The sequence below is a fragment of the Oncorhynchus mykiss genome, chromosome 5 (assembly GCF_057628025.1).
Source record: "Oncorhynchus mykiss isolate SJ-2025 chromosome 5, ASM5762802v1, whole genome shotgun sequence".
Lineage (NCBI taxonomy): Eukaryota > Metazoa > Chordata > Actinopteri > Salmoniformes > Salmonidae > Oncorhynchus > Oncorhynchus mykiss.
In genome coordinates, this window is record NC_143026.1 from 36,209,354 (window position 1) to 36,220,179 (window position 10,826).

Sequence of the window (10,826 nt, forward strand, 5' to 3'; positions counted from 1 at the left end):
GGGGGCTCAGTGTAGTTACTAGCAGATCCTATGTGATAAGGGACTGTGTTTGGTGTGCCTCGCCTCAGCGCCTGCCTGTGCCCCTCTGCCTTCCCGTCCCGCCGATGGAGCGGGTCACACTGAGTCACAAGGCCAGCCAGCGCTGACAATGGCACATTTGTGCACAGACAGAGCCGTGAGCCAGCCCACTCAAGGGAAAGGATGGTAGAAGGTGGAGCGAGTCCAGCAATCTGTGTGTGCGTGTGTTGTGTCTGTCTATATGTGCCTGTATCTATGTTTGTCTGTCCATTTACTTGTGTGTGTGTGTGTGTGTGTGTGTGTGTGTGTGTGTGTGTGTGTCTCAATGTCTGTGAAACAAAACTGGGATAGTTATTTGAGTGACAAAGAAAACACTCAGTCAGGCTGCTTTGTAGCTTATTCACTCTTCAACCTGCTCAATACCAGTTGATAGTATTCTTATTTAACATAATCATATTTCAGGACAAGGCTCAGGCTACTTGTATTTCCACTAACACAGGCACAAACACAGTTATATTTTTCTCACGACCAGTGGAGGCTGCTGAGGGGAGGACCGACTCCCCTGGTTTCCATGTGTTTGATACCAGCCCATTATACTCCATTCCAGCTATTACTATGAGCCGTCCTCCCCTCGGCAGCCGCCACTGTTTTTTTTGGAACAGAAGGGAAACTGTGTGTGAACAGCCATTTTGTGTCTGCTGTAACATCCTGCAGTTGGTGCTTTCATCATTGGGTCAGGATGAGGAAACTTAGCTGGAATACACTGCAATAGGAAACACCAGTATAGCAACAGGGTCATCAATATGGGTGCCGTATTGAAAGAATACTGGTCAGTGTAGGGCAGTCTCTCCACACAGCTGCCGCGTCACGAGTCTGACAAGCAAGACTATGGAAAAGACTGCAATGTGCAGTATAGGTTACTGACGAGCAGTATCTGTCACATTCTGACCTTAGTTCTGTTGTTATGTCTTTGTTTTAGTACGGTCAGGGCGTGAGTTGGGTGGGTTGTCTATGTTCCTTTTTCTATGTTTTGGGATTTCTGTGTTTGGCCTGGTATGGTTCTCAATCAGAGGCAGCTGTCAATCGTTGTCCCTGATTGAGAACCATACTTGGGTAGCCTGGTTTCACTTTGAGTTGTGGGGGATTATTTTCCGTGTCAGTGTTTGTTTCCACACGGGACTGTTTCGGTTTTGTTTTTTCACGTTGTCGTTTATTGTTTTATTCAGTGTTCTTATTAAAAACCAAGATGAACACTTACCACGCTGCGTATTGGTCCGATCCCTGCTACTCCTCCTCAGAAGAGGAAGAGGAAAGCCGTTACAGTATCAGATATGTATAAATCAAATGAATGGCATGTTAAGATACAGGGAAACCTTGCACCATATACACCAACTCACAAAAAGCGTATTATTCCACAGTGGATAAGCCCTCAGTCAAATGTATCCATAAGTACTTCCATAGATCATGCTGACAGCAGATGCTATCAGTCATGAGACAAGGCTATCAGTCATAAGACAAGGCAATCTGACATACTTTGTTTCCTCCAAACCTTGACGTTTTTTAAAATTCTGATGCAGACAAAGAATGATATGATGTCATTATCCAATTTAACGTAGTGTTCAAGGGTATCTATACACATGCACGTGTGCACACACACAAACACACACACATACACACAGTTACAGACTTCTGTTGGCCCATGACCTCCACATCAACTTAATACTTACTACTTAAAACTTACTAGACTTAAAACTTAAAACTTACTAGACCTGCAGACAGTGGTGTCCTTGCAGACTTGCCACCTTCCATCAGTATGCAGGCTTCATGTGTTGCTCTGGGACACTTTGGATGTGCTGTCGAGGTTCCTGACCTAAAGCCAGTAGCAGCTATGGTCACAGCACACACAAACATAGTGTACACACCCACATACACATACACATACTCAAACACACACACTCAAAAACTGTCACCTCTCAAACCCTCTCCAACACCCCCAATGGTCCTTCAGTCCAGAGCATCCCCCATACCTCCCTTCCTCCTCCTCCTCCTCCACCACATCCTCCCCTCCACCACCTCTACCACCTCCTACTCCTCCACCAGCACCACCTCCAACACCTCCTCCGCCACCACCTCCAACACCTCCTCCACCACCTCCTCCCCTCTTCCTCCACTCCTCCATCACCTCCTCCTTCTCCACCACCACCTCCCCTCTTCCTCCACTCTTCCCATTCTCCAACACCTCCTCCACTACCTCCTCCTCTCCTCCACCACCTCTTTCTCCCCTCCTCCACCACCTCCTCCACTACCTCCTCCTCTCCTCCACCACCTCTTTCTCCCCTCCTCCACCACCACCTTCTTCTCCTCTCCTCCACTACCTCCTCCCCTCCTCCACCTCCTCCACCACTTCCTCCTCCACCACCTCCTCCTTGTACTCTGTCATATGACTGATGTTATGTGTGAGGAATGGAACACAAAGATGCTCTGTTAGTTCCTTTGCTCTGCCCTCAGTAATTAGTGCTGGGAAGAGGGCCTCAGGCACACACACAGGGTCCTAGTTCTGAGCGCCAGCACAGATTAGAGAGGGGGAAAGAGAGGAGAGAAGGAGAGAAAGAGAAATTCATTTCTGTAGATTCACATAAAACTCAACGATAACCTAATCCTTACTTACTGTAACGTTACTACAAACAGATAAAGCCCCACCCTAATTTGGTTCTGTCCAGTTGACAGTCAGAAATCTAGGAAGCCAGTCAGCATGATGGGTCACAAGAGGCTTGGCACAGTATTGGACCTAGCAGAATAACAAATAATAAAGGTATATCCTGCTAAAAAAGGGTTCACAGTAGTCGTTATTTCTGTGTTTACTGCATTCCAGAGTAGATTATCAGAGTTATTCAATTGCTAAAGGAATTAGCAGAACAATTTCATAGAGGCCGGTTTGGTGAATATTCCCACAACCTGCAGGCCTAGAGTAATATGATACAGTATAACATTAAATGTGTCCACATAAATCATTGTTCTTAAGTGTAAGAGGAGATGGACATATTGTATCATTTCCCCGTACTATAATATAATCAATTTAAGTGGTAAAGTCAGCCAAGTCTTCTAACCTACAAGGGCATAGATTAGGGAAGCATATGATACAACCCCATTGTCCTTCTCAGACCAAAAAACATAGAGACAAACCGGCCACTGTCACTTTAAAGCTACAGCTGTCCCAAGCCATTATGTCTCACAATGGAGGGGCAGAGGCAACCTTACAGAGGGTTTAGGAGGGGTCAAAATGAACTTAACCATTGTTTTTCCTACTGGATATGTTCTTTGGGGAACTTTACTGGCATGTTAGTAAAAGCCCCATTCAAAATGGCAGAAATGTGTTGCGCTATGCTAGTACTGCTGTGCCCAAATTCCAAGTATGTGATATATTGTAGACCAATATGGCAATTATATTAGTTTGTGTCTTATATGACACCACATGGGCAATGGCATCATGTGAGTGTGTGAGTTTAACCAATTTGTGTCAGCAAAACCATAGAGAGCGCTCAATGAAGGGATGTGATTTACTTTGATATCATCCCTGTCATCCATTCTTACAGCCAAGGTTACCAGAGACCTCTGACTTTGTGTTAAGCCCCATTACTGCCCTTTCCAATTCCCTCTCCTCTCAGTCCAACTTCAGGCTTCAATCCCACTCTAATTGCATGGGTTATCAAGCTACATCATATTATTGTGTCATCTAGGCTGTTAGCTTGAAAAGCAAATCTGCAAAAAGAAATGGGAAAATGGGATATGTGAGGAAATATTTTTCAGATCTCTGACCTGTGGTCCGGTAGTTATTTCCTGAGACATACTTATTATTGCGTAACAGAAAATACAGACACAGAATGCTGGGTCCTAGGCTACATGACGTTTATGTTTGAGGTGATATGATGTACTGTAGGACTGATTAGGCATGTGGTTATGTCTTTGTTGGACATCTCCCATAGTGCAGAAGGAGCTGTGTCTGACATGGCAGCACCAACCTTCCAAGAAGTGACATCACTATGGGTCACATTTCTTCTCTGTAGAGTTACCAGTTTAAATTCTTGACATACCTCCACAACATAAAGCACACCAAGATTTTAAACTATGTGAAATGTCTGACCTGACGTTATTACGTTTGCTTGGTCCACGTCTAATTTTTACCCTACCCGGTCCTTTTGTGTGTTCTAGTACCTTCTACGTGTAAACTGAACCTTATGATAGTTTCATCTTCAATGTGTAAGGAAGTATGTGATAGCCATATGAAAGCCATTTAGATTTAACATGAATATCTGAATATCTACACTAGACATACAGTACCAGTCAAAAGTTTGGACACCTACCCATTCAAGGTTTTTTCTTTATTCTTACTATTTTCTACATTGTAGAATATTAGAAGACCTCAAAACTATATAATAACAAATATGGAATCATGTAGAAACTAAAAAACTGTTAAACAAATATTTATATTTTTCAAAGTAGGCACGCTTTGCCTTGATGACAGCTTTGCACACTCTTGGCATTCTCTCAACCAGCTTCACCTGGAAGGCTTTTGCAACGGTCTTAAAGGAGTTCCACATATGCTGAGCACTTGTTGGCTGCTTTTCCTTCACTCTGCGGTCCAACTCATCTCGAACAATCTCAATTGGGTTGAGGTCAGGTGATTGTGGAGGCCAGGTCATCTGATACAGCACTCCATCACTCTACTTCATGGTCAAATAGCCCTTACACAGCCTGGAGGTGTGTTGAGTCATTGTCCTGTTGACAAACAAATGATAGTCCCACTAAGCGAAAACCAGATGGGATCGCTGCAAAACGCTGTGGTAGCCATGCTGGTTAAGTGTGCCTTGAATTCTAAATAAAGCTAAGCACCCCCACACCATCCCACCTCCTCCTCCATGCTTCACGGTGGCAACCACACATGCGGAGATCATCCGTTCACCTACTCTGCATCTTACAAAGACACAGCTGTTGGAACCAAACATCTCAAATGTTAACTCAACAGACCAAAGGACAGATTTCCACCAGTCTAATGTCCATTGCTCATGTTTCTTGGCCCAAGCAAGTCTCTTTTTATTAGTGTTCTTTAGTAGTGGTTTCTTTGCAGCAATTTGACCATGAAGGCCTAATTAACACAGTCTCCTCTGAACAGTTGATGTTGAGATGTGTCTGTTACTTGAACTCTGTGAAGCATTTATTTGGCTTGCAATTTCTGAGGCTGGTAACTCTAATGAACTTATCCTCTGCAGCAGAGGTAACTGTGGGTCTTCCTTTCCTGTGTCAGTCCTCATGAGAGCCTGAGAGACTTTAATGCAGGGGAACTTAAATCGGTCTTACCAAATTTCTATCATCATGTTGAATGTGCAACCAAAGAGAAAAAATCTGTGGACCACCTTCACTCCACACACAGAGATGCATACAAAGCTCTCCCTCGCCTTCCACTTGGCAAATCTGACCATAATTCTATCCTCAAGATTTCTGCTTACAAGCTAAAATTAAAGCAGGAAGCACCAGTGACTCAATCAATAAAAAAGGGGTCAGATGAAGCAGATGCTAAGCTATGGGACTGTTTTACTAGCACAGACTGGAATATGTTCCGGAATTCCTCTGATGGCATTGAAGAGTACACCACATCAGTCATTGGCTTCATCAACAAGTGCATCAATCACGTCATCCCCACAGTGACTGTCCGTTCCCAACCAGAAGCCATGGATTACAGGCAAAATCCACACTGAGATAAAGGCAAGAGCTGCCACTTTCAAGGAGCTGGACTCTAACCCGGAAGCTTATAAGAAATCCCACTATGCCCTCCGACGAACCATCAAATAGGCAAATCACCAATACAGGACTAAGATCAAAATGCACTACACTGTCCCTGACGCTCGTCGGATGTGGCAGGGATTGCAAACCATTACAGACTACAAAGGGAAGCACAGTCAAAAGATACCCAGCGACACGAGCATACCAGACGAGCTAAACTACTTCTATGCTCGCTTCGAAGCATGAGAGCACCAGCTGTTCCAGAAGACTGTGTGATCACGCTCTCCGAAGCCGATGTAAGACCTTTAACTTCTTGGTGACAGGGGGCAGTATTTTCACGTCCGGATGGAATGCATGCCCAAATTCAACTGCCTGCTACTCATCCCCAGAAGGTAAGATATGCATATTATTAGTATATTTGGATATACTCTGAAGTTTCTAAAACTGTTTGAATCATGTCTGTGAGTATAACAGAACTTATTTAGCAGGCGAATCCCCAAGGACAAACCATTCAGATTTTATTTTTTTAGGTCACTCTCTTTTCAATGGTTTTTCACTGGGAATCCAGATTTCTAAGGGACCTTCTTGCAGTTCCGATCGCTTCCACTGGATTTCAACAGTCTTTAGAAATTGGTTGAGGTTATTCCTTTGTGTAATAAAGAAGTATGGCCATCTTGAACGTGGGTCACTTGAAGTGTACTGTTAGATAGAGGCGCGTGACCAGAAAGCATGCTACAGTTTGTTTTCTTCCTGTATTGAACACAGATCATCCCATCTTCAATTTTATCGATTATTTACGTTAAAGAATACATAAAGTTGTATTACAAAAGTAGTTTGAAATGTTTTGGCAAAGTTTACAGGTAACTTTTGAGATGTTTTGTAGTCACGTTGCACAAGTTGGAACCGGTGTTTTTCTGGATCAAACGCGCCAAATAAATGGACATTTTGAATATATATTGACGGAATTAATCGAACAAAAGGACCACTCCAATTTGCATACCACCCTAACAGATCCACAGATATGCCATCTCTATTGCACTTCACACTGCCCTTTCCCACCTGGACAAAATTAACACCTTCAGTATGTGAGAATGCTATTCATTGACTACAGCTCGGCATTCAACACCATAGCGCCCACAAAGCTCATCAATAAGCTAAGGACCCTGGGACTAAACACATCCCTCTGCAACTGGATCCTGGACTTCCTGACGGGCCACCTCTAGGTGGTAAGGGCAGGTTACAACACATCCACCACGCTGATTCTCAACGCAGGGGCCCCTCAGGGGTGCGTGCTCACTCCCCTCCTGTACTCCCTGTTCATTCATGACTGCACGGCCAGATACGACTCCAACACCATCATTAAGTTTGCCGATGATGCAACAGTGGTAGACCTGATCACCAACAACGACGATTCAGCCTATAGGGAGGAGGTCAGAGACCTGGCTGTGTGGTGCCAGGAGAACAACCTCTCCCTCAATGTGATCAAGACAAAGGAGATGATTGTGGACTACACAAAAAAGAGGATCAAGCACGTTCCCATTCTCATCGACAGGGCTGCAGTGGAACCAGTTGAAAGCTTCAACTTCCTTGGTGTCCACATCACCAACATGGTTCAAGCACACCAAGACAGTCATGAAGAGAGCATAACAAAACCTATTCCCCCTCAGGAGACTGAAAAGATTTGGGGTGGGTCCTCAGATCCTCAAAGAGCACCATCGAGAGCATCACTGCCTGTATGGCATTTGCTCAGCCTCCGACCGCAAGGCACTTCCGAGGGTAGTGCGAACGGCCCAGTACAACACTGGGGCCAAGCTTCCTGCCATCCAGGACCTCTATACCAGGCGGTGTCAGAGGAAGGCCCTAAAAATTGTCAAGGACTCCAGCCACCGTAGTCATAGACTGTTCTCTCTGCTACCGCACGGCAAGAGATACCGGTGCGCTGAGTCTAGTTCCAAGAGGCTTCTAAAAAGATTCTACCCCGAAGCTATAAGACTCCTGAACATCTAATCAAATGGCTACCTCCCCCTTTACACCGCTGCTACTCCCTGTTATCATCTTTGCATAGTCACTTTAATAACTGTACCTACATGTACATGTTACCTCAATTACCTCGACTAACCGGTATCTCATCACATTGACTCTGTACCGGTTCCCCCTGTATATAGTCTCGCTATTGATATTTTACTGCTGCTCTTTAATTACTTGTTACATTTATTTCTTATTCATATTTCTTATTATTTTAAAAATGTTTAACTGCATTGTTGGTTAGGGGCTCGTAAGTAAGCATTTCACTGTAAGGTCTACACCTGTTGTATTGGGCGCATGTGGCTAATAAAATTTGATTTGATTTGATCTGTCTTCCTCCAGAGATCCCAAAGCATTGTGGGATTTTCTTCCACTATTTTTGCCTCCATTTTTAGATGTCTGAGGGCCTGGATGTTGGCTGTTTCACTTCATTCTTTTGGACTATCGCATGCAGCCAGTTCTTTAGTCTGCATCATCCATCATCTCCGGTGACACTCGGCTAAACAGCCCTGTCCCCTCAATGTTTCTCATTACATTCTCTCCATCTCTCCTCTCTTGTCCTGTTTTCCTCCTGTTTCCCAATCTTGTTCTCTCTCCGTTTCTCTCTCTCTCTTTCCCCATTTCTCTCTCTCTCTCTCTCTCCACTGCATCAACCTCATCTGCCTCCCCGCTGTTAAACCCCCTAGCCCCTCTACCCCTCCCTGCGCAGGTTATCACTCTCTCTCTCACTCACACATACACACAAACACACACAGACAAACTCCTGGCACTGCACTGCTGACTCTGACCACTCTTCACAAGCCACGGTAATGCCTCATTAGAGATATGAGGGATTTTTAAAATAAAACAAATGACCCTCAGTGCTGTGGCCGATGGAGAGCAGCGAACACACATCCTCTCTCACTTTGTCAGAATCACACTCATGCACACACATCACAAATACACCTCCACACACACCCATCCTGGGTCAAAACGGTTATCGATCGAAGTACTGATGTTATTGTTGATGCGGGCTGGCAGGCGGAGTGCTGCTAAATGCCGATGTGAAGCCAATGTCCAGTCCAGTGCCTGCCTGCAGAGCAACGCTCCACGGGGTGTGTGCTCCTCCCACCGCAGTGTCACATTCACTGTCTAACTAAGGCAGTCATGAGAGCCATACAGCAGATCCTACGTGACAGTGCTTTTACTGGCTCTCTTCTCTCTCTTTCATGGTCACTGGGATGGACAGAGCATGCACACATACACCTTTGAGGTATCCTTCCCATTTCACGTAAACCCAACATTACAGACAACCATATGTATCAAGGATGTATCAAGGATGTATCAAGGAGGAGATGTGCACCACAGACAGGCAGACACCAGCTCTCCTTGTACATGTCTAGGTCTACATAGAGAGCAGGCAGGGTGGAGGAGGGGACAGGAGAAGCAGTCTTGCCTTGGCTCCATCTCAGAACATCACCATCCTGAGCTCAGCGGAGAGGAAAAATGTTCTGTTCCTCCGTATTATGAATACAGTCACATAGCAATTCCTCACCCCTCCCAAGAAAAACAAAGGTGGCCCAAAGGAGGCCAACTTAGCAGTGATGACAAAAAAAGGGTGTGTGAGAAAATAAAGCAGGCAGGCTTACCGTTTCACCGTCCAGCATCCATTCACCAGGGATACTGCAGACAAACACTTGCTGGAAGAGAACGGCTGTGTGCACTCCACCCTTAGTCCAACATTCTCCTGTCTTTCACACCCTCTCTCTCTCTTTCTATTCCCCTCTTTCTCGCCTTTCTTATTATTGTCTGTGTTCTATTTCCTCTCTTGTTTGCTCCAAGGCAGTTGAGACACTGCAGCGGTGGGGGAGGAGGGTGTGTGTGTATGTGTGCGTGCGTGTTTGAGTGTGTCAGAGAGTGGAGGGAGAGAGAAATGAAGGGAGGAGTCAGCAGGGATAGAGAGAGAAGGGGAAAATGGACAGGATTAAATCATGAGAGAAACAGAGAAAGAGGTAAAAGGGCACCAAGCTAAACAGAACACTGGGCTGTGACAAAAACAGGATACAATAGAAGCTGTCTGCTGCATGCAATGAGAAGGGGAAACAGACAGAGACCCCTATGAGAAGCAATGGAAAGGACAGAGTATTTGTGTGTTTCAATGTATAACAGCCCTGCTTATTCTATTTCTCTGGTCTATGACAAGTCAACAGCAAGATTGGTTGTGATTTCATTGATGGCTGAAATAGCATGCACGATAGAGAGAGAGAGCAAGAGAGTGGGAAGAGGAGAAGAGAGGAGAGGAAGGGAGGGAGAGGAGTGATGACGATATGGGGCTGGGAGGGGGATTGGATAATGGTGTAATGTGCTGTTTCCGTGCCAACTGTTTCTGTGACAGAGGGACCACTTCCTTTACTGCTATTGGCTCTAACCAAGAACAAATAGATATGCTGACAAATAAAAAATCCTACCTACTATGCGATGTGAAGGGGTAGGGCTTGCTGTTCTCCTCAGCTCTCATCTATCTTTGGTAAAAACGGGCCTTTTGTGGCCTGTTTATACCCATAATAAGGTAACACACACACACACACACACATATACATGCAGGTTATAGTGCTTAAGCCGCTGCATGAGGCTAACTGCACATCCATCAATAAGGATATGGGTTGTGTGTAAGGAGCCTCCTCCCGCCACACACATACCCCTGGCTAGGGGAAATAACCCCAGTATCAGATTGCTGGGGGTGTAGTGAGGAAATGAGAACTGTAATTAGAACACCTATACCATGCTATCAATAAATTATATTACACTGAACAAAAATAAAACGCGACACCTAAAGTGTTGGTTTCATGAGTTGAAATTGAAATCAAATATGCCAGAAATGTTCCATGTTGTGCACAAATGTGTTTACATCCCTGTTAGTGAGCATTTCTCCTTAACCAAGATACTCCATCCACCTGAAAGGTGTGGCATATCAAGAAGCTGATTAAACAGCATGATCATTACACAGGTGCACCTTGTGCTGGGGA

General features: G+C 44.9%; 1 protein-coding gene across 3 annotated transcripts in view; it reads right to left on the reverse strand.

The window, feature by feature from the left end:
- Nucleotides 1-10,159, reverse strand: part of gnaz (G protein subunit alpha z) — a 44,792-nt gene extending 34,633 nt beyond the window's left edge. The window contains exon 1 of one of the 3 annotated variants that reach the window (XM_021602590.3): nt 9,450-10,159. The gene's annotated coding sequence lies outside the window, so the exon portion shown is untranslated. Of the gene's footprint in view, nt 1-1,782; nt 1,889-9,449 lie in introns of those variants that run through there. The other 2 variants (XM_021602591.3, XM_090234640.1) reach the window with 2 other exon arrangements.
- Nucleotides 10,160-10,826: the final 667 nt, after the last annotated feature.